General features: G+C 42.5%; 1 protein-coding gene and 1 non-coding gene across 2 annotated transcripts in view; one reads left to right on the top strand and one right to left on the bottom strand.

The window, feature by feature from the left end:
* LOC115835066 (heparan-sulfate 6-O-sulfotransferase 3-like) overlaps positions 1–25360 on the bottom strand; it is a 315304-nt gene that overhangs the window by 130589 nt on the left and 159355 nt on the right. The window lies entirely within an intron of this gene.
* LOC115835318 lies at positions 8393–8496 on the top strand. Its single transcript, XR_004030304.1, has one exon. It is a non-coding gene; the product is annotated as a small nucleolar RNA U13 (small nucleolar RNA).

Genomic DNA, 25360 nt, shown 5'->3' with positions numbered 1-25360 from the left:
CTTTGGGAGGCCGAGGCGGGCGGATCATGAGGTCAAGAGATCGAGACCATCCTGGCCAACATGGTGAAACCCTGTCTCTACTAAAAATACAAAAATTAGCTGGGCATGGTGGCGCGCACCTATGGTCCCACCTACTCCAGAGGCTGAGGCATGAGAATCGCTTGAACCCGAGAAGCAGAGATTACAGTGAGCCGAGATCATGCCACTGCACTCCACCCTGGGCACAGAGGGAGACTGTTTCAAAAGAAAAAAAAAAAAAAAAGAGTTTTTTCATGATTTTTAAATCAAGTGAAAGAATGTATGTATATTTTACAGCAAAGACCCAGACTTGGCCACCCTTTTCCTTCCCTGGCATATGTAAACAGGACCAAATTGCCTATTTCAGCTATAGCGACCTGTGCAAAACTCTGATGCTCCTACCTGATATTCCTGCTGAGACTGTGAGACACTGCATGGCCTTTTGTTTTAACATTGCACTGTGCAGATTTATTATAGGCTAGATCTTGGGTAGAACTGAAGCATTGGAATGATGCTGTACTAGGAGAGTCATCCTGTGGGAATAACTTTTAAGTGATGCCTATATGTAAGGAGGTCTTTCAAAACCAAAAAATTGGCCAGGTGTGATGGCTCATGCCTGTAATCCCAGCACTTTGGGAGGCCAAGGTGGGCAGATCACCTGAGGAAGAGGTTGCAGTGAGCCGAGATCGCACCACTGCCCTCCAGCCTGGGCAACAAAATGAGACTATATCTCAAAAAAAAAAAAAAAAAAGTTTTCTGTAGAGAATAGTTTGGTGGTCAAGTCCACTTAAGTGTAAATGGCTCACTGTAGTATTGCATCCCGATCCTAGACAATAGGGAAGTCACATCATTTTCTAGGTTAAAACAAGGCCCCTGGAGGGCATAGTCCTATTAGAACCACGCATTGTAAGCGAATGGTATTGACCCTGCTGACTACGGAACTGAACAAGAAAGAACCAGCTTTGTCCAAGCTACAGATTGGTGCTATTTCATCTGAAAAACTAGGAAAGGGAACCTGAGCTCCTGCTTTAGAAGAGAGGAGAGGAAGAGCGGGTCAGAATGACCCCAAAGTTGCCTGGGATACCAAGGTTACCCAAGTGTCCTCACAGTTTATGAAAGAAAAATGCACGGAGTTTATGTCAACCATGACTAAGTAAACAGCTTTTGAAAAGGCAGGCAGGACATGGATAAGCTCAAGGAGGCAACCAGCAATACAAGGAGGCGGCAACCATGGAGAAGGGGAATCTCACTGGCCGGCTAGATGAGAAGTAGCCATGTGGCGGTTACCCGTGGCAAAAGAACACCCAGGATGCTTAGGGCTTACAGAGACTCTGGCTTGTGTGTTTTCTTTGTGAGCTGACTCTTATGTCCTAAACCATCCATAAGTAAACAGCATCTCACCACAAAGCTTGCATGTCTGCTGTTTCCAAGTTGAAGGAGTCATAAGACTCTCACACAAGCCATCCAAAAGCTGCTTCAAACTGCAAATGACTTTGAGTTCATGGAGGCAAGGATCCTTGCCACTAATTTCCCCAAAACATAGCAAGAACACTAGGTACCAGTTATGATCCACCATCTTAAGGGGCATGTCCTTTTGGATGAGATCCTTTTAAGCCAAAGTTCTATAAGAAGCAGGCAAAGGGCAGAATCTTTGGGGAGCATGCTGAATACAGCATAAATGTCACCAGCGATCCAAGAATTCTAGGCAGCTGTTCAGCCTTTACAGACCTGGGTCCTCTTGGATATTTCTGGGTCAGAATTAGCACCCATGATCCATACAATCCCTTACATTGCTTGGCTGACATTCTTCCTGCCCTTTCTGAGAGTGTTTGACCTGCGAGTGTGGGACAGAAAGCCAAAGAGCTTCTTGATGTCTTAGTCCCCTAAATAGCTATGCTTTCTCTTTAGACTTGCAAAGTCACTGGGCTACACAGCAACGGTGGACCATAGTTGACCCTAATAAAGGAAATTACTGGACTAGGCTAAGCCTACTCCCTTAACTCTAGATCCAAAAATGCACTGGATGACATTACCATTTCCATATCTACAGTAGTACTCAGCTCACGGCGATGAAAAAGCACAGTGGAAAGAGGGCTGAGCTGAGATTGGAGCACTTGGCTTCCTACCATTGCTTCTAACCTTGTAACCCTGGGAAAGTCATCTGAACTCTCTGAGCCTTCATTCTTGCTCACTTTAAACAGGGTAAGGGGTGTATTTGCGGGGTGCAGCAGTCCTCTGGCTCCTCTAGCTTCACTCTCCACCTTTTGCAACCTACTTTCTGTCCTCGGAGGCTGACCTGTAGGAATGACATCACAGGGCTCTTTTGCCCTGTGGCTTCCAGTTTGCCATCAGGGACTCCCAGGAAGAGATTAGGAGGGAATCCCAAGAGTGAGGGTGGGGTATTCATCTGCCCCCTGCTCTTTTCCTGCGGGATCTCCTGGGAGTAGCAATGTCCCTCTCCTGAAGTTCCCTGCTCTCTCGAGGCAGCCCTGTCTGTCCCCATTCAGCTTCTGGTAATGGGTCCCTCAGCCCAGGAGGGTAACAACTAGCCCTGGGTTATTATAGCATCCTGTGTGGTTCCCTATTCCTGCCTTTGTGGATGGTTTAGTAAGTTTAGACCTTCCTTAAAGTCCCTCAGTTTGAGAATGCAAACTGTTTCCTGCTGAGACCATGACTAATACAATGAGTTAGATTTGAGGAACGCTGAGTGTCTTCGGGGGCCTTCTTGGATTCCATTTGCACTTTGATTTGAATTTTATGACTGCCAGATCTGATGGGAGATTGAAACCAGCTTCCATAGCTTCAATTATGAGTTTTTGTATTTTTCAAAATAGTTTTACTGTTCTCACTGACTGATGCTAACACAAATCAACAAAATACATTTCCACTTGCAAATATACCTTATTAGAAAAATGCCACTTTATTTGTTTTATGTATCAGGATATCATCTAAATTTTATTGAAGAAAAAAGGGAAGAGGGACTTTACTGCTTTAAAATGTTTGGTAACCGCAGGTTACCAAAACACAGGTGGATGGCTTCTGGGATCCTTCCAAGATTCTAAGGCTCTAAAGCTCCCACTTTGAGGACTTAGGCAATGCTTAGCCTCTCTCAACTGTGCTTCTGGGCAATAAAACAGGGGGTGACACCCCCTATAGGCGAAAGTATAGGAATAATCCTGGGCTTCCTCCCACAGACCATTCCCATCCTGCCCAAGGTGCCAGCCACTGGGGCCTGAAACCTGGCAAAGGTGATGGGGTGTAACAGTGTCTCACCCTCCTCCCCTATTCCCTCAGCCTGAGTGGTTCATTCTTCTCATCGAGATCTCTCTTATGTAAACCAAAAATAAAATTCTAAGCCCCCCAACCATCTGAATGGACCCCTCCTCTCAGCCAAGGCCATTCCAAAATTAACCTGGAAAACTAGTTCAGGCCATGATGGGAAGGGGAAGTTGGACACACCTCATGATACCCTCCCTTTTGGGATTACTAACAAAACAGACTCTTTAAGTCTGATAGAAACATTTACACTCTATTCTCTCTAAAACCTGCGCTACCTGGAGGCTTCATCTGCATGATAAAACCTCAGTCTCCACAACTCCTTATCATAACCCAGGTATTTCTTTCAATTGATTCTGGGTCTTTAGATAATAACTCCTCAACCAATTGCCAATCAGAAAATCTTTGAATCTGTCTATGGCCTGGAAGCCCCCACCCTTGCCAGTTGTCCCATCTTTCTAGATGAACCAATGTACCTCTTACATGTATTGATTGATGCCTTATGTCTCCCTAAAATGTATAAAACCAAGTTGTAGCCCAGCCACCTTGGGCACATGTTCTCAGGATCTCCTGAGGGCTGTGTCACAGGCCATTGGTCACTCATATTTGGCTCAGAATATATCTTTTCAAATATTTTACAGAGTTTGACTCTTTTTGTTGACATTTAGTAACATAACATTACTCATAGCTGCCTACCATTTCCTGATAGCCTACTATGTGCCAAGCACTGTGCTTAATGCTTTATATATGTGACTGGTAACTGATAGACTGGTAGTTTCCCACACTATGATGCCATGAGCCCAATTACACTGGCCAGCAGAAGGTCTAGCCCCTGCCCATCTGATTCCCTCATATCCAGGAGGAATCTCTTCACTCACCCATGGCAGGAGGAGATTTTCAGGCTGTCCTGCCTGCTTCAGTCTCCTTACACCAAAACTCAGTCAAAATGAAATGGGAGAGTTCCCTGATGCCCTCGCAAGATGTGCCACAGGGGTGTGGCTTGTCTGTTCTGCCTCCACCGCTGCTCAAACCCCTTACAGGAGGGGGAGCATGCAGGTGGGCAGGTGCAGGAGCCAGGATGAGCACTTTTGAGCTCCAGCCCCACAGTGGCGTCTAGGGGTGTGTGCCTGTGACTCTTGAAGCCCCAGTGGGCATGCTACAGTGCTCTTTTAGCTCTGCCATCTGCAGATAGCTTAAGTGTTAACCAGCTCAGTGTCATCTTGGCACCCAGGTATCCACACACGTACCCAGGTTCTTGTCTGGTGTCCAGGAAGAATCAGGTCACACATGGACTTGAAGGATGGTGAATGCAGGGATTTTACTGGGTGACAGAGGTGGCACTCAGTGGGATGGATGGGGGCTGGAAAGGGGATGGAGTAGGAAGATGATCTTCCCTTGGAGTTCAGCTGTCCCATGGCCAATCTCCTCACTGACCGTCCCAAGCCAAACTCCTCTCAAAATTAAAATGCTCCTTCTCTTCTCTCCTTTTCTGGTGCACCACTCTTCTGTTCCTCTTCTCTTCTGTTCATCTGTCTGTCTGCTCACCTGCTTGTGGAGCCTCGGGTTTGGGGTTTATATGGGTACAGGATAGGGAGGTGTCATGGCCCAAAAGTGCAACATTTGGGTACAAAAACAGGAATGCCTGTTCCCATTTATTGCCACAGGTTTCCAGGCTTGGGGGTGGGGCCTATGCCAGGGAACTACCCTCTTCTGCCCAGTATTTCCCTGTCTCCTGTCCGTATCAAAAAGAATTTCACTCTAAGCTATACAAGGTCTTTTTTTAGGCAATTCCTCTGAGCCACTCCTCTAAGGCCAAAGTCTGCTTCAGGAAGGCTAGGTCGGGACAAGCAGAAAATGGGACTGCCTCTCAAGGGACAAGGGCCATCTGATTCTTCTCTCTTCACTCACTCAAGGCCAAAGGCACCCACCACCACAACCTCCACAGCCCACTTCTTTCTACCCTGTTGGTAGTTTTATTTCAGGGCCCTCCTCACTCTGACCCTGCTCAGCATCCTCTTGAACCTTCCTGAAGACTGTTCTGAGCTTCAAATCTTAGGGACAAGAGGTTAGAATCTTAGTCCCTTCTTTCTTAGAAGGTATAGAACTCCTCATACAAACTGTTGAAGGTTCACCCCAGTACTTTGCTTTCCAAACCATATGAGGTGGGAGGCCAATGAAGTGATTTCCCTCCCCAACTTAACCCCAGTAGTAACTCAAGTCTTCACCAAAGTAACATTTGTGGTCTCTACCAAAAGTAGCTGGCCAATATTTATCACCCAATTCACCAAGCACTGCTGAGTGTGCATACGTGGTTTACTCACCTCTATCATTCCCTGCTTACAGCTGAGAAAATCAAGACTCAGAAGTTAAGTAACTTGCCCAAGATCACTCAACTAGATTTTGAAACTAAGTTAATTGAATTTCACAGCCCAAGCTTGATCTAGGTGGTGACTCCATTCTCTAAGCATCCCTTCTTTGTTTCTTTTAATGAGGTCACAACAGTTGAATAATCGTGATGATGGAGCTTCGGAGGCTGCAACTTAGGGTAGCCCTGGCCCTACACCCTGAAAAAGGTTCATCTGCATTTTCTTTTGTAGAGTGAAAGAAGATGCAAACAATGATTCCTATTTCAAATTTCTGATATGAAAAGAAATCTCTGGAATAAATCCTGCTGCTCTGGTTTTAAATTAATCTTGTATTGTCAGGAGACCATGAGTCTAAAATTGAGCACTTGGGGAGCCAGGGGTAATTTTTAGAATCACAGTGAATGACGGAGCAAACAGAGGCTCAAAGTCAGAGTCAAGCACATGTCTCTGATGAATGAGCTAGCAAAAAATTGTTGTTCTACTACAGTTCAAACCGCCAAAGTCAGACAAGGCTGTTTTTAGAATATATAAAGGTTCTGCTAAGTTCATCTCAAGTTCAGCAATGTAAAAGAAGTGCTCCACTGGCAATACAATACAGAAGGAGGAGCTCCAACCTTGGAGGCAGGAAAGTGGGCTTCAATCCCAGCCTGGCCTTGGGCACAGTATCTAACTTCTCTGAAGCTCAGAAGCCTCATCTATAAGACGGAGACGATGGTGCATACCTTGTTGTAAAGAGTCAAAGAGATAACATATCCCCAGCCCCAGAACAGTCCTGATACCTGGAAGACACTATGTATTCAACATTCAGATGAATGATGGGATAAAGCCCCTGATATCAATCATAGACACACTCAGTGAAGGTTAGTTCCCTTTGCTCAGTCAACACCATGAGTGTGGTCAAGATCATCTGGGGGAGAATAAGGAATGAGAGGCGAAGGGGCCAAGAGGCACACCAGGAGACATCAGGAAGACTCAGGAGGAACTGGAAGGAGGTGGGTGGCAAGCAGGGGAGAGGGAGACAGGGGAGCCCAGAGGGAAGGGACTTATAGACAGGGAGATGTCCACAGTTAGATGCTAAAGATAAGTGCTGAAATATATCCAGATAAATCATGGATTAGGCAGTCATCGGGGACCCTGGTCAGGGTTCCAGCAGGAAACAGATGGCAGCTCCAAAGAGAGTTGAATGAGGAAACTATACGATGCTCTGAGCAGACTCAAGGGAAAGTGGCTGGGATGAAGTGCCCTGGGGTGGAAACAGCAGGAATCCACCACCACCCCTCGCCTGAAGGAGTGAGTTGGGCAGGTTCTCCAAGCCCCAGTGAGACCTGCATCCACAGGTGGCCATCAGTGGAGCTGGGGGCTTCAGAAGAGGAGGCAGCCATTGCCAACCCTGCCCTTCAGGAACGGGCAAGAAAGCAATACTGATGACTCTCTACTCCCTCCCTCCCATCACCTCCCCAACCCTGCCATCTTCCACTAGAAACCAGAAATCCAGGTAGCTGCTGTCTACAGAGGTTGGCCTCCTGGGGAACAGAGCATGGGGAGAAGGGTGAAGGTCAGCATATCCAGCCCCCTGGGTGAGAGCAGGCAGTTTGAGTAACAGGGTGGTTGGGATGGGTCGGGAGAAGGGACAGCAGGCCCTCTACTCATAGTGACTCCATCAACAGCTTGAATCCCTATATACACATCTGAAAAATAAAATACAACACAATGCCACTTCTTTTAAGATAGTCTACTATTCAGAATTCCCACAAAGTCTAACTGGCCTTCCCCCAACTGGTCCAAATTGAATTGTACTGCCTGCTGTCACATGGGGAGCTGCAAAGCCACACAATTCAAGACTGTCTAAAAACACCTCCATGGCTCTATCAGATGGCAGCTAGCCACAGCACTACTTCTTTTAGAAACCGCAATTCCCAAATCTGAAAACGATTTGAGAAAGTACTACGAAAATGGCTATGTCTGCTCTGCTTCTCTCTCTGCGTCATCCTTGTGCAGAGAAAAGAACAATTTCAGCTCCTTTTGGGGATACAGATGTGCCCTGACTTACCTTCCCTCCCTGACTGGCCTGAGCTATCTTTGAAATTGGGTCTGCACTGAGGCCGGCGTGTCCTCAAAAGCCTGAGCGAACCAACCATCTATTAAGGACTGAGGTATTTGACTTTTGCTTTTCCAGCCCCTCCCATCAGGCCTGTCCACTACCTCTGTCCATGCCCCTCTGACCAACACACACCTGCACACACACCTGCATGCACATCTGCACACACACACACACACACACATACACAGACGCATTTCACAGCACAGTCTGCAGCCCTCTTCAATGTGGAAAGCATAAGTGCATCACTCCACCTGGGGCAGGAGCCAAACTTCCAGGTGAAACTGGAGCTGCAACTTCTTTCCCTTCTGGATGCCACAGAGCAGAAAGCAGACTCTTGGATCACAGATCCCAGTGTGGGAAGAGGACTTACAGTGCCTGGGCACCCTGATCAGTGCATAAACCCTCCACAGCCACTGCCCGGCTCATGGCAGCAATTCTGACAACCTCTTGCTTGGTCCACTTTCCTCCAGAACTTGTGCTTTCTGAGACCTTCAGAATGTGAAGTGCAGTGGGGGAACGGGGAGGGAAGCAGGTTAAGACTCATCCTCCCTCTCTTTAGGAATTCTACCAGTTAGCATATGGGCTGAGCCATATGGAAATGCTGTTATGCTTCAGTCAAAATGATGTCAAGATCCTCTTGTAGCTCCTAAGTGTGATGATTGGGTTTTCAGGCTCATATGTGAGATGTGCCTCCCTCAGATCTTGTTACAATGTTGGCACATTACCCATCTGATGTGAAAAAGAAGTGATGTTGAATGTTGGCATTCATATAATTCAACCTAAACCATAGAGAACCAATAGTCAAAGTGCCACACTCATGAATGGGTTGAAAAATGCCCAACGATATCACTAAGACAAGGCTGTCTGGGTAAACTGGACTAGAAAAGGAGTATAACTGAGGCCTAAGTGGAGTTTTCAGTTGCCTTTCCCTAGAATGGATGATGACCATGGCTGCCAAGCACCTTCTCTGAGGCAGAGGGGGAATGGCGGTCCTCCCCAGCCAAAGGAGGGCTCATCTAGGTGTACCGGTTGGGGACATCAAAAGAGATGGTGTGAGGCAGGGAGGGAGAAGGGTTGCCCCTTTTCCTCATTATGAATCCTAAAAAGTGGCCTCCCACACATTGTTCTGCATTAGCTTATGATGCAGACATTGTCTTAGTCCATCTATGCTGCTGTAACAAAATATCTGAGACTGGGTAATTTATAGAGAACAAAAATGTATTTTCTTACAGTCCTAGAGGCTAAGAAGTCCAAGATCAAGGCACCAGCATTCACTGTCTGGTGAGGGTCATCTTGCATATCAGAAGGTGGAAGAGCAAAAGGGACGATCTGTCTCTCTGGAGGCTCATTTATAAGGGTATTAATCCACCCCAAAAGATCCCAATTCTTTGCAATCTTTGCAGCACTACAAAGTAGACTGTGTTTCAACATGAATTTTGGAGTGGACATCAACATTTTAAACCATAGCACACATCAAAGTAAATCTGGAAGCACAACATGGTTGTGATGGTGAATTCTATGTGTCAATGTGACTGGGCCACAAGGTGTCCAGGTGAAATATGATTTTTGGCTGTGTCTGGGAGGGTGTTTCTTGATGAGATTAGCATTTGAATTGGTGTACTCAGTAAATTACATGGCGCTCCTTCATGTGAGTGAGCCTCACCCAATTCTTTGGAAACCTGAATAGAACACATGTCAAAGAAAGGAAAAAACATTTGCCACCCCCTTTTCTTGAGCTAGGACATCTCATCTCATCTTCTCCTGCCCTCAGGCTGGGATTTATACCATCAGCTTCCCTAGTTGTCAGGCCTTTGGATGTCAGACTGAATTATACCATAGGCTTTCCCAGGTATCCAACTTGCAGACAACAGATAATGGGACTTCTTAGCCTCCATAATCATGTGAGTCAGTTCCTCATAACAAATCTCCTTTTAGATAGATAAATAGATGATGGATGGATGGATGAATGGGTGAAGGGATGGATAGATAGATAGATAGATAGATAGATAGATAGATAGAGTAGGGGTAGAGATAGAGATATCCCCCATTGGTTCTGTTTCTTTGAAGAACCATAACTAAGACAATGGTTCACCTGATGAGCACCCTAATATTTTGCTTGCTCAGGCTATTTGTGGCTCCCAATAACATAAGCAGAACCGAGACATTCCCATAGTCCCCAGGGGAGACTCAGGAGGCAGCTAAATTCAAAGAATCATAGGGCCTGCCACGTTGAAGGGAAAAATAATCAACACCAGAGGCTTGGGGTGGCCTCCTTTACCAGGAGCCAGGTGGACGCTAATGCAGAAACCCAGAACTCACAGAGTACCAGCAAGAACCAAGGGAAGGACAGGTCATCCAGGGAGGGCTAGCAGGTTCTGCCTAGCCAGGAGGAAAGATAACACATTTTTACCCACCGAGATTATAGAACAGGCCTTGGCCAACATGCTGGAACCAGGAGAGGAAGAGAGCTATATGGAGCAGGGCCACCACAGTCAACCCTCAACATGAGACAAAGCTGTCTCCGCTGACTTGTAAACTCATAAGAAAGAAATACACGTTTACTGGGGTATGCCATTGAGATCTTGAGGTTGTTCTGCAGCTACAGCTGACCAATACAAAGACAGAGTTTATTGTGACTTGATCATACCTTGTGACATTGTCTGTCAACATGAGCCACAAACACAATATTAGAAATTAGAGGCCAGGCGCGGTAGCTCACACCCGTAATCCCAGTACTTTGGAGGCCGAGGTGGGCGGATCACCTGAGGTCAAGAGTTTGAGACAAGCCTGGTCAACATAGTAAAAGCCCATCTGTACTAAAAATACAAAAATTAGCCAGACACAGCGTTGCACACCTGTAGTCCCAGCTACTTGGGAGGCTGAGGCAGGAGAATCACTTGAACCCCAGAGGTGGAGGTTGCAGAGAGCCGAGATCACGTAACTGCACTCCACCTGGTCAACAGAGTGAGACTCTATGTCAAAAAAAAAAAAAAAAAAAAGAAATTAGAGTATATTTCATGATATCTCTAACCAGCCAAGTTGGCACTGTTGGTACAGGGGAAATGATACATCTGAATAATGGAAACAGACTGTCAATCAAGAAGAATGATGAGACAAGTCTCAATCATTTTAGGAGGCTTATTTGCCAAAGTTAAGGATGCACACCCAGGAGACAGGTCTATGCCTTTCTCCGAGGATGATTTTGAGGGCTCCAAATGTGAAGGCGAAATGGTAGGATATTAAGAAATACACAATTTTCATACAAGAGGGGTATAGGGAAAAATAGTCATTCATGCCTTTGTCTGGCTCGATTAATTTGCATTTTTTTGCATAAGATGACGTAGACAAATGGGGCAGAGGAAAAATACAGGGAATCTGCATTTGACATAAGATAACATAGACAAAATGGGGCAGGGGAGCAATCAGATATGCATCTGCGTCTGGTGGGCCTGGGGTGACTGCACCTGTAAAGAGAAGCTATCCTTTTACATTGCCATGGTGAAATCTTCACAGAAACACCTTAAAAGATCTTGCAGCTCACTAGGAATTTTCTTGTGGGCAAATTATGGGGGAGGTGTGTAGCTTTTTATCTCGTAGCGATCCTATTTAGGAACCAAAAGGGGGAGGTAGGTTTGTGTGACCCGGCTCCCAGATTGACTTTTCCCTTTGGCTTAATGAGTTTGGGGTCCTAAGATTTAATTTCCTTTCACAAGACTACAAACAAAATTTCTTTGCTCCCCCACCACTGTCACAATAAAAATAAAACTGTGACAGGAACTTTAGCTTCACTAGAAAACAAATTAACAAAGGAAGAACAGCTATCTGAACTTCAAGCTCTTCCAAACGAAGGATGCTATTTTGGGGAAGCAGTTAGCTCAATGAAACCTCATTATATAAACTCACTTTGCAAACTCTTCCCAACCAGGCAATCTTGGTGATGATATGTGGTTTGGTCCAGAAATGAAGGCAAAGAAGTATTAATTTTTAACATGTAAGACCCATTTTTTAAAGTCTTAAGGACTGAAAAACCCTACAGTTTTAATGTCTTTCTCTATTTAATGAAACTTGATATGGGAACATTTCTAAGTGAGAAGAAAGAGCAAACATCTTTTAAATTTACTCTTTTTTTAGTAAGGGTGGTAGCAACTGTACTTCATCAGGTTCTGGAATGTCTTTTCCAAATCTTAATAAAATGTAACATTGTCATAAGTTCAAATACAAGCAAGAAAACAAGTACATGGTAGGTTTATTAATAGTAGGTTGAATTTGAGATTACCTTTGGTTCAAAACTGTTTCAGAAACAAAAGGAGACAGGGAGATTGTAAATTCCAAAAGAACTGGAAACTCACAGTCAAAGGCACCTTACTAAAATCCATTTTAAAGCTACGGAATCTCAGCAAGTCACCTATTAAAGGCTGCAGTTTCACTTCTAATGAACAGAGGTTAAACCAGTTTTGACCACCACTATCTAATAATGTCTTTATATTTTACCTCCCTTGTAAGAAAGAATTGATTCATTCTTTATTCATTCAGCAAATATTTATGGATTGTTCATGTTCCACCATGAGTTCTTGTAAGTCCTGGAGGGAGTATTGACACGAATAGTGCACATTTCTTTCCTCAAAGAGCTCATAGTGGAAGAGCCAGATAAGACAACTGACAACCCCAAGAGAATACCAGCAGATTGTAATCTATGAGCACACAGATGAGGAGAGCAGACCCAGCCAGCAGGGTCAGGAGAGGCCACTCAGAGGAACTGAGACATTGGAACTCAGGCCTGAAGGACGATGGCAGGAAGCCCAACAGGAGAGGGCATTTCAGGGAAAGGGAACAATATTATGTTTGAAGGCAAGGCAGGGAGAGCTTGGAGTATTTGGGGAATGACAAGTGTTTCAATACGTATGAATTTGGCAATGGGGAAGATGAGGCTGAAAAATTATTCAGGGCCAAATCAAGAATCCCCATGCACGAGAAAGACAGCTCAAAGAATGACTTCTTTTTTTTTTTTTTTTTTTTTTTTGACAGAGTCTCACTCTGTCACCCAGGCTGGAGTGCAGTTTACAATTTCGGCTCACTGCAACTTCTGCCTCCCAGGTACAAGCAATTCTCCTGTTTCAGCCTCCCAAGTAGATGGAACTACAGACAGGCACCACCATGCCTGGCTAATTTTTTTTTTTTTTTTGGGTATATTTAGTAGAGATTGGGTTTCGCCATGTTAGCCAGCTGGTCTCGAACTCCTGGCCTCATGTGATCCACCTGCCTCGGCCTCCCAAAGTGCTGGGTTTACAGGCATCAGCCACCACCCCCAGCCTCAAAGAATGACTTTTGAAGGAGATAAAAGACCAGCGTTGAGCCAATAGAGAGCAGAATTTAATTATGATTCTGCAAATCCACATTTAAGGTCATGGAGTCCATAGTACTATTACTCTAAAAAAAAATTTTTTTTTTTAAATCAAGATTCAGAAGGAAGTGCTACAGATGTTACTTTGGGCAACCTGATTCCATCAACTGGTTCTAATTAAACCAACACCTGCATTTTACACAGGAATGGACTTTTCAGGAATAAGGATCCACCTTTTCTCAAAGAATAATAAAATAATAGCACTCATTTGCTGTGGACAAAGGGTGCAGTAATGTGGAGCCAAACTGCAGAGGAAGTTTGTAGAGAAAAGGGAGGTCATGGTTTTTAGGCTGAGCGGACAGGTAAAAATTGTCTTCAAGGTTATAAAATTAGCAAATTGCAAAGCCAGGATCCAAAGCCAGTTCTCCTGGTTCCAAACCCAATGTTCTTCTTGTTGTCTTCTTCTTGCTAAAGAAGCAGCTTAGCTGACAGTTCACTGGCCTTAAGTCAGACAAGTTCAAGTTCTAATTCTGCCACTTTTAAATTTCCTTGTTAGCCGCTTCATGCGACTCAGCCTCCTCGTGAATAAAATGAAGGGGTTTGGGCCCGGATCTGTGCTTACACCACTTGCCTAGAGATCCACACATGTCTGGGTTAGCAGTTAGGTATTATCACCTCTGATAATGTGGACATATTTGCCTCCCACCCCTATTCCTTGAGAGATATAAAAGAGAAGCCTCCAGATGGTCCAAAAATGCTGTGTGTTCACGGGCTCATGGTGGCCCCAGCCTCAGCTGCCACAGTTCCACATAGGTTTCACTAGGAAAAAAGAGTTCATTGCTTAAAAAGGAAGAAGAAATAAACAAGTTTGTCAAACACTGGCATGTATGAGCACTAAGATCATTTCCAGCTAAAAATAATCAATCTTCTAATGTTGGGATGATAAAGGAAACTTAGATGATTAAATATGAGATAACTCTTACTGAGTGCTACATGCCTGGCACTATGCTAAGAGCTTCATATGTATTAATTCATTTTCTTTTTTTTTTTTTGAGACAGAGTCTCTCTCTGTCGCCCAGGCTGGAGTGCAGTGGCATAATCTCGGCTCACCACAACCTCTGCCTCCCAGGATCAAGCGATTCTCCTGGCTTAGCCTCCCAAGTAGCTGGGATTACAGGCACGTGCCAACACACTTGGCTTATTTTTGTATTTTTAGTAGAGAGAGGGTTTCGCCATGTTGACCAGGCTGGTCTCAAACTCCTGACCTCAAGTGATCCACCCACCTCAGCCTCCCAAAGTGCTGGGGTTACAGGCATGAGCAACCGCACCTGGCCAATTCATCTTATCTTTACAACAGTCTTGGAGGTAGCTACCATATCCATTTTACAGATGAGAAAACAAAGGTGCAGAGAAATTTAACCACTTACCTGAGATAACCCAGTTAATAAGGGTGAGAGCTGGGATTGGAACCAAGGTATTCTCACTCCCATCAGAATACACTAAACGTGGCCCTCACAATTTACTCAGGCAACCATCACATCCTAAAGAAAATGTGTTAAGCTTTTATTCACCAAGAACACTCTCAAGTAAATGTGACTTTGTAGAACTTCAGAGTCAGGTCACCTTAAGTCCATTCTGTTTTCTTAACTAAATCCTTTTCCAATCCACAACTTGAAATAACCTTCTGGAAGGAAAGAAGCTAAGTTTTTTATTTATTCACATGCATAGATCCACCACTGATCAACAACTTGGAGCATACAATGATAATGATGTTTAAACATTCAGGATGTGTAAAGCATCATGACAGACATAGGTCATGAGTCATCTCATTGAACCTCACAAGACTCATATGAGGCAGGTCCTAGTAACAGAACTCTTTGGTTGCAAGAAAGAAACACCAACCAGCATAAGCAGGAATGAGGCTGCAAGACTGCTTCCCAGAACCCGGGAGAAGGAAACCAGCAGAGCCTCTGGAAACAGTGACAACCAGAAACTAGGAGAAACTCCCCAGCTCTAGTCTGCGCTTCTCCAGAGAGGACAGGGGATGTTGGGAGGAAGTAAAGGCACAACACTATGTGAGAACTCAGCAGTTCAGCTGTGGCTGAAGTGAGTGGCATGTGTGCCTGTGTGTGCAGGATGGGTGGAACGGTAAGCTGGTGAGATCAGTAGGACAACTTACAAAGAACTTTATAATTTGTAATTAATAAATTATAATTTCAGTTAATTTATAAATTATAATTAATAACTGTATATATATATGTATATATTTTTTTGAGACAGAGTCTCGCTCTGTCGCCCAGGCTGGAGTGTAGTGGCGGGATCTCGGCTCACTGCAAGCTCTGCCTCCCGGGTTCACGCCATTCTCCTGCCTCAGCCTCCCAAGTAGCTGGGACTACAGGTGCCCGCCACCACACCCGGCTAATTTTTTGTATTTTTAGTAGAGATGGGGTTTCATTGTGTATTGTATTTTTAAAGTATGATTGTGACATACTTAAATATTTTTGGAAGGTTTCCACCTAAGCATGTACACACACACACAGACACACACATACACACACGTAAATCATGAATAACATTTGTTTAAAACTACCTCTATGCCAGGCACTAAGTGCTATTCATATTACTTAATCTTCATAATCACCCTATGAGGGGATTATATTACCCTTCTTAATCCACATTGTCTTAGTTCAGGTTGCTGCAACAAAATAACAGACTGGCTAACTTATAAACAACAGAAATCTATTGCTCATAGTTCTGGAGGCTGGGAAGTCCAAGATCAAGGTGCTAGCAGATTCAGTGTCTAATGAAGATTCACTCTCTGCCTTATAGTTGGCACCTTCTTTCTGTGTCCTCACAGGATGGAAAAGAGACACAAGCTCCTTCAGCCTATTTTATAAGGTCACTAATCCCATTCAGGAGCACAGAACCCTCATGATCTTATCCATTCTTGAAGTCCCTACCTTTTAATACCACCACACTGGGGATTAGGTTTCAACCTACAAATTTTGTGCAGGCCCAAATATTCAGATCGTAGCACCCATTTTACAGGTGAAAAAAAATCAAAAGTTCAGAGTAATTAATAACTTGCCCAGAGCACACAGTTACTGCATAGTGGAGCTCAGATTCCAACCCAGGCAGCCTGACATTAGTTTCATGCCTACTCCCTGCTTCACTTGGATGAGGAAGTGAAAATGCTACAACATGCTAAGAAGCCAAAGACATCCTAGCAAGGAATCGGAATGTCAAGACAGCTGGTTAGTAAGGCTCGTCATCGTTATCAAAACTCACATTTGTATTGCACAGATGTGAATCTGTCTCATTTGGTTCCCTTGACCTCATGAAGTGAGAACAACATGGTAGTTTAGGGTGAGTTCTGTACCCTACTTTCCCTCATGCCAGTGCAGTAGGCTGCATAATCGAGCCTCTGCACTGCCAGCAAGCATCCAGGAGAAGCATCACCTGCCCATGTTCAGTGACATTCTGTGGAAGGTTCAGCCCTTCCACTAGAAAGTGCAAGAGCACTTCCAAGAGCAAGAGACAGTGCACTGTCTCTGGGCTTTGTTCAGCTCACTTATGCTTAATTCTCACCCAAACCCTATGAGACTTTTGGAATTCTGAAATTTATCCAGAGGCCAAAGTGATAGAAATGAGCCTAGGTTCCCAAACTCTCCCCCAGAAAGGCCAGGCCTCTGGCTCCATCGGGCATTGGAATTCCAGGAGCCACCATGCTAAAGGTCACCCCTGGCCTGCCCCCATCCTGAGCTCTGGATCATTCTGAAGAGACGTCCTGAGATGAAGCAGATGAGAACCCATGGACAGTGTGGGAAAGTCGTATGCTGTATGGAGACTTGGAACAGCAATCTGAAACAATGATGCGAAGAAGGAGGCCAGGGAGTGAGGGGTAGGCAAGGAGAGTCTGCAAGGAGAACCAGGAGCTGGGGCTGGGAACCTTCTAAGCACATGGACAATGGGATGGGTGCAGCCATTCTGTGGTTGGTCAGAGTTCTGGAATCATCAACTTTGGCTAGAAATCCTGCTTTATCACCTACTGGGTGTATGATAGTGGGCAAGTTACATAGCCTTGTATCAGATTCCTGTTCTGTAAAATAGAGATGATGCTTACTTCCAGAGGTTATACTGGGAAAGAAATGAAAACCATATTCAAAGGACCAAACATACTTAACTGGCACATCACACTTCAGCATTGATAGTTTCCATGATATTAAAACATTCCCTCAGGCTGCGCATCTGCATTTCTCCTCTTTATGGACAATAATGAGCCAGCAGGAAAACAGGAGGTAACCCTCATGATCAACAAGAGGGAAATCGTTAAGTAAACTTGTTGTCTTAGTGACACCAAACTCAGGGGAATATTAAGAAGCCATTTTAAAGGATAAATATGAAGGACATAACCTTTTAAATGATTAGTTTAAAAAGACACAAAATTCTAAATGTACTCTCATTATAATTATGTAAACATATGGGCCTTACTGAAAAGACACGTAGAAAACTAAAAATAGAGTAATACATTTATGTATTTTTTAAAAATATTCATATCATCGGGCATTGTGGCAAATGCCTGTAGTTCCAGCTACTCTAGAGATGGAGGTGGGGGGAATGACTTGGGCCCAGGAGTTTAAGACCTGCCTGGGCAACATAGCAAGACCTAGTCTGAAAATATATGCATATATCTCTATATATGTATTTATTTAATATATTTATCTTAATAAATATATATTTATGCAAATATATTATGTATTTATTATTAGAATAATATATATTTTATGTATTTTATAAATATAAGATATATTTATAAATATGATTATATATATAAATAAATGTATGTGGTGCTCAACATCATTAGTTACTAGGGAAATACAAAGTAAAACTACTGTAAGATACCACTACACATCTACCAGGACACCTAAAATTGAAGGACAGATAAAACCAAGTGTTGACAGAGATGAGGAGCAACTGGAACTCTCATACATTCTGTGGAAGGTTCAGCCCTTCCACTAGTTTGAAAACCATTTGGTAGTAGCTGCCAAGCCAAATGGAGTTATTCCCTATGACCTGGCATTTTCATTCTTGGGTGTAATCCCAACAGAAATGAGTGGTTATCTTTACTAAAAGATAAGTTTAAGAACATTCATAGAAGCATTACTCAAAATAGTTCCCAAACCAGAAACAACCTTTGTCCATCTACAGGAGAATGGATAAATAAATGTAGTATATTCATACAATGGAACACTACACAGCAATGGAAAAGTACACATTACTGCTGTAGACAAGGAAGAATCTCACAGATACAATGTTGAGCAAAAGAAACCAGCACAAAAAAGCTCAAAACAGGCAAAAGTAATCTGTGGGGCTAAAGAGAAGCCAGAGAAGTGGGTGTTTTGTGAGGAAGCATTGACTGAGAGGGAGTATGAGCCTTCTGGGGTACTGAAAGTATTCCAAATGTAATTTGAATGATTGTTACACAAGTGTATATAATTCATTGAGCTAATGCCTTAAGTAAGATTTATGTACTTTGCTGTACATGAGTCATACTTCAACTCAAAAAGCAGAAAATTTTTAATATTAGTATTAAGATTTCTAAAAATTCAAATCAGGCAAAAATTTAAGATAAAATCTGATTGACTTTCTTTCCTATCTCTATTCCCTTGAAGTTTTTAGTTTGGAGAATTACCTGATGTACTCAGTGAGAATACATTTCTAAGACAAAAACAGTTAGACCTTTTTAAAATAGGATGCAAAGCATAATGCAGTTAAATCTATTTTTGGTGTCTGTTTTTCATTTTTGTTGTGTAACATTGAAAAGTCTTTTCCTTTCCAGATCCCTCTGAGCTACAGTTTGGCCACTTATAAAAAGGTTGAGAATTTTCCCTGCCTCATTTGAGCCATAAGAATTTATGAATGAAACCAAAAAGGTTGAGAATTTTCCCTGCCTCATTTGGGCCATAAGAATTTATGAACGAAAACCTGCCAGCACTTAAAAATATTGAACATTCTCAAATATTTTAAATGCTTCATATGGTATTCCACCCTAGATGAGCCCATGCACTAGATGTATCTGTGGGACCCTTTATATTTAGCCAGATCCCTTTTCTCCTTATTTAACTTCTGTCTTTTGAATATATACTGTATTCTGAAACATAAATGCTTAAAATAAAGTTTCTAACAATTTATTCAAGTCACTGATATACCTTTAGTGGTTTCTTGAGCTTGAGCTTCACTCCTGGAATGAAATTTATGTTGAATGCTGTTTTCATCTGTTTGGAATGCTATAACAAAATGCCATAAACTGAATGGCTTATAAAAAACAAAAATTTATTTCTCACATATGGAGGTTGTGAAGTCCAAAGTCAAGGAACCAATAGATTTTAAGCTTGGTGAAGGTCTGTTTCCTGGTTCATAGATGGTGTCTCCTCTCTGCATCTTCACATGGTGGAGGGGGCCCAGCTCTCTGGGGCCTCTTTTATAAAGGCAATAATCTCATTATAAAGGCTCTACCCTCACGACCTAATCACCTCCCAAAAGTCCCACCTTCTAATACCATCATCTTGGGTGTTAGAACTTCAACATAGGAATTTTCAGGGGTCTCAAACATTCAGATTATAGCAAATGGAGTTCCAAAGAGATACCTCAAATTTCAAATTGTAGATTGTTATTACCTGTGCAGCTTATTTTTTATTGTATTGTATTTTCTGCCTTTTTAATAAAAGCCATTTAACTGGGGTGAGATGGTATCTCATTGTAGTTTTGATCTGCATTTCCCTGATGATTAGTGATATTGAACATTTCTTCATATACCTTTTGGCCATTTGTATGCCTTCTTTTGAAAAATGTCTGTTTGGATCTTTTGCCCATTTTTACATTAGATTATTTGGCATTTTTGCTATTGAGTTGTTTGAGTTCCTTCTATATTCTGGTTATTAATCCCTAGACAGATGTGTAGTTTGCAAATATTTCCTCCTATTCTGTGGTGTATTAGTCTGTTTTCACACTGCTATAAAGATACTATCCAAGACTGGGTGATTTATAAACAAAAGAGGTTTAATTGACTCACAGTTCCACATCGTTGGAGAGGTCTCAGGAAACTTACAGTTATGGAGGAAGGAGAAGCTGACACATCTTACATGGCAGCAGGCAACAGAGACAGTGTGAGAGAGGAACTCTCAAACACAAAACCATCAGATCACGTGAGAACCATCAAACACGTATAAAATCATCAGATCTAATGAGAACTGTCAAACACTTATAAAACCATCAGACCTCATGAGAACTCACTCACTAAACAGCATGGGGGAAACAGCCCCCATGATCCAATCGCCTCCCACCAGGTTCCTCCCTCAACACCTGGGGATTACAATTCAAGATCAGATTTGGGCAGGGACACAAAGCCAAACCATATCACATGGGTTGTCTTTTTACTTTATTGATTGTTTCCTTTGCTGTACAGAAGTTTTTTAGCTTGATGTAATCCCATTTGCCTATTTTTGTTTGGTTGTCTCTGCTGTTGAGATCTTGCACAAAGAATATTTTCCCAGACTAATGTCTGAGACCATTTCCTCAATGTTTTCTTCTAGTAGTTTCACAGTTTCCTGTCTCAGATTTAAATATTTAACTCATTTTTGGGCTGGGTGCAGCCCACTGCACACTGTTCACACCTGTAATCCTAGCACTTTGGGAGGCCAAGGTGGTAGGATCACTTGAGCCCAGGAGTTCAAGACCAGCCTGGACAACACAGTGAAACCCCATCTCTACTAAAATGCAAAAAAAATTAGCCAGGCATGGCGGCGGGCACCTGTAGTCCCAGCTACTTGGGAGGTTGAGGCAGGAGAATCACTTGAACCCTGGAGGCGGAAGTTGCAGTGAGCCAAGGTCACACCACTGCACTCCAGCCTGAGCAACAGAGCGAGACTCTGTCTCCAAATAATAATAATAATAATAATAATAAATATTTAACTCCTTTTTAATTGATTTTTTTATATAGTGAGATGAGGTCTAGTTTCATTATTCTGCATATGGAAATCCAGTTTTCCCAGCCCTATTTATTAAAGAGACTGTCCTTTCCCCCATTGTATATTCTGGGCACCTCTGTGAAAAATGAGTTGGCTATAAGTGTGTGGATTTATATCTGGGTTCTCTATTCTGTTACATTTGTCTATGTGTCAGATTTTACGCCAGTACTATGCTGATTTGGTTACTATAACTTTGTAGTATATTTTGGAGTCAGGTAGTATGATGCCTCTAGCTTTATTCTTTTTGCTCAGGGTTGTTTTGGCTATTCAAGGTCTTTTGTGGTTCCATATAAATTTTAGGATTGTTTTTTCTATTTCTGTGAAGAAGATCATTGGTGGTTAGATAGGGATTGCATTGAATCTGTAAATTGTATTGGGTAGAATTGTCATTTTAATAATATTAAATCTTCCAATCCATGAGCATGGAATATATTCCCAGTTTTCATGTGTCCTCTTCAATTTCTTTCATCAATATTTGATCATTTTCCTTGTATAGATTTTTCATTTCTTTGGTTAAATTCATTGCTAGATATTGTGCAGTTTAGATAGCTTAATGGATTTGATAAGAAGCTTGTCTTGTTACCACATCATTGTGTACTATGGACTTGCCCCTTCAGGGTCTGCCCAGAACGTTCTCAAGCCCAGGAATCCCTTTCAGAATCCAGCTCCACCATTCCAGGAAGGGGGAAGACTGAAGAAGCCTCACTTCTGCAGATGTTCTCTGCCGATTTGGGGGTGGGTATGTGCATACTGACTGCAGTGACCTCACCCACAGATGGGCTAACCAAGCTGTAACAGTTTATTAGATACTAGAATGGTTCCATGAATATGTCATTCACCATTTCTTTAGTAAATTCAATTTACCTCATCATCTGTCTACAAGATAAAGAATACTTTATGTGCCTCCTGGGTTCAAGCGATTCTCATGTCTTATCCTCCCTAGTAGCTGGGATTACAGTGACCAGTTTTCTTAATGAAGTATTTTTCCCACTGGGGAAAAGAAAACCAAGAAAGCTTTCCCTGCACAATTGTTGGGGAGGGCGCTCATGTTCTGGCCTTTCTCCACTTTCCTACCTGGCATTCGTCATTCTTGGAACCTCCCGCCCCTTCTTCTGCGTCACTGCTGTTTCTGTGCACATTATAAGCTTGCAGTTAATTCACCATATGAACTAAAGTCAGAATAATGACATATGGAATTTCAGGCTGATTTGCTGTACAAAGAGATCTAAGCATATGCCTCTTGAGAACAGGCATTGCTGTTACACAGTACTGTGAACACATCCATACTGGATTAATTTGGAATTTGCAAAGTTTAAAAAAAAATCAGACCTCTCAATAACTATGACCATGATTATAAAAGTCAGACCACCAGACTATGAGTCTGTTTCCAAGGAATGGTACTGAAGATTTTCAACCCCACTGAGCCTCTTATACAGATGGCAAACAGAGTCTGGGCTGAAGAAGAGATGTATACATTATCTTTTTCTGTAGGTTTCTCCTTAGACACCACCTGGGCAGCTGACCTATTTCACTGTCAGAAGCAATGACATGAGTCTCATATGTGATATTTTTCCAACAACTTTAAGCTTCATAATAAACAATTTTGAAAACCTGCAGCTCAGCACTTGGCATTTCACCAGAACTTTCCCAACTCCCAAAAGGCAAATCTGTTTTTCTGTTCCACCATGGAGTGCCTCATTTATCTTTCCCAGGAGAAAATGTAAAATAAAAAAAAAAAAAAAAAAAACCTAGAGAATTTGGTTTGGAGGATATATAATGAACAGATAAAATGATCCTAGAACAATAGTCCCTTATAAAAGTTATATCAGGCCTAGATTCTTCTAGGAATATATATATATAAATAATAATAATCTAGTATCCTAATTTTTATTCCCTTTGAACTCATTAGTAGATTTCTCAAATACCAGGAAAGAGAAAGCAACCCAGATAAAATAGACAAACAAAAGACAGCATGTATTTTAGAATAATTACAGAATCCTGAGCATAAATATCCTAGTGTTGCTAATATCATACTTTCTAATCAGCAGAGGACATAAAGATTTAATGCTGGCTTTATAGCACACGAAAAATTTATTTTTGCTTACTGAGGAAAGAAGTATAAAAATTGATTTGATACAGTCCATTTAAAAAAAAAGTCTTTACTATGGAGGAAAAAAAAATCTCAATGTTTGGTCATATTTACATATGTTGAGTTCTAGAAGTGCAGATTTAGACTGACCTTGAACGGCCAGATTTATTTCTGTAAGGCGAATCTGGAAAACCTCTCTGCAAATGTAAACCATCAGGGAAACGGGTGGCATCAGGCCTGACAGGGGCTTGTTGATTTTAAATATGGCACGTGTTATTTTAACCAAAATTTAAAATGCTATCAAAATGTTTTAAAATGTTCAAATCAAAAGTGAATTATTATTTCCAGGCTGAGCACAGTGGCTCATGCCTGTAATGCCAGCACTTTGGGAAGCTGAGGCAGACGGATCACCTGAGGTCAGTAGTTTGAGACCAGCCTGGCCAACATGGTGAAACCTCGTCTCTACTAAAAATACAAAAATTAGCCAGGTGCATGTCTGTAATCTCGGCTACTCAGGAGGCTGAGGCAGGAGAACTGTTTGAACTCAGGAGGCAGAGACTTCAGTAAACAAAGATTGCACCACTGCACTCCAGCCCAGGAAACAGAGCGAGACTCTGTCTTAAAAAAAAAAAAAAAAAAAAAAAAAAAAAAAAGAAATTATTATCATTCCCAGTTAGGCCTACAAAATGGGATGCAATAATCACCTCTGTCTGCTTGTCAAATGCAGCTGTTATATCCAACTGTGGTGGCAAAGAGTCTTCCTTTATAAGTGTTTGAAAGCATCCCCTGAGATGAACCAGCTCACTCAGACCTTGGCCAATCAAACAGCTACTCAATTGCTTAAAGTGGCCAACTACATTCAGGCACAGAGCAAAAAAAGCAGAGAGCTGCCAGAAAAGGGGTATCCCCACTGAGACTGCCAGTCCTTTAAGCAGGTGTTTATAAAGTCACCACCTTGGTGGAGAACAAGAAGGCTCACCTGGGGATGACTGCACATGTGTGGATTCCACTGAGCTGGTTGTTCTTCCTGCTGCCTTGGGCTCTAAAATGGGAGTTTCCTAGTTCATTATCAAGCCAGACTGGTGGGATGTTTCATCCACAGAAAGACATGCACCACCATTGCCTTTACATAGGTTAACTCAGAAGACAAAGGAGCCCTAGCTAAGCAGGTGGAAACTACCAGGACCAATTACAATGACAGATATGACAAGAGCTGCTATCATTGAGGATAACATTCTATCAAATTTATGGCTCTCATTGCTAAGCTCAAAAAGCAAGGCTAAAGAACTTGTCACCAAACTGGGATAAAGATTTAATATTACCTTTACTGTACATAAAAATAAAAATTAACCTTCAAACATATTAATCTCATTAAAATACCTTTATTCTCCAAATTTGCCTGGTACTATAGCCTAGAACACACAGACTCATTTACTATTTACAGCTCATGATCTCCCCAAGCCAATGAAATATTCTTTGTCCCTCTACCTTATATTTTAATTTCTTGGGTGCCTGTCCTCGCTCTCCTAATAGATAGACTGCAAGCTTATAGAAGAAAAGAAGTGTATGTTTCTTCTCCTTGGACTGAGTTGATTTAGGTCTAAGATCGTTTTCTTGTTGTTGTTTACATTCTTATAGCTCCCAGCACAGCTCTGCACATGTGGAAACAGTACAGAGGCCAATGAGCAATGCACAATAGGGCCCCTGGGAACTCAACCGTGCACCCACATCTACAGCACATATCAGTCTGTCCGCTTCTGGGGATTATCTACACACTACAAGTGGTAAATTGGTTAGTAGTTACCAATTCTGTCACAATCGAATGTTTGTGCTCCTCTAAAATTCATGTTGAAACTTAATTTCCAATGTAGTAATATTAAGACATAAGGCCTTGAGGAGGTGATTTCGTCATGAGGGCATCTCCCTCTTGAATGGGATTAAGGCATTTATCAAAGAAGCTTCACCAGGATTCAGCCCCTTTTGCCCCTGCACCTTCTGCCATATGAGGACACAGTCACAAGGTACCATCATGGAAGCAGACAGCACAGCCTCCACTAGACACCAAGTCTGCTGGCACCTTGATCTTGGACTTCCCACCTCCAGAACTGTAAGAAATAAATTTCTGTTCTTTATGAATGACCC

Source organism: Nomascus leucogenys, chromosome 5, assembly GCF_006542625.1.
Source record: "Nomascus leucogenys isolate Asia chromosome 5, Asia_NLE_v1, whole genome shotgun sequence".
Taxonomy (NCBI): domain Eukaryota; kingdom Metazoa; phylum Chordata; class Mammalia; order Primates; family Hylobatidae; genus Nomascus; species Nomascus leucogenys.
The sequence above is the reverse complement of the archived record's forward strand: the minus strand, read 5'-3'. Positions and strand labels throughout refer to the sequence as shown.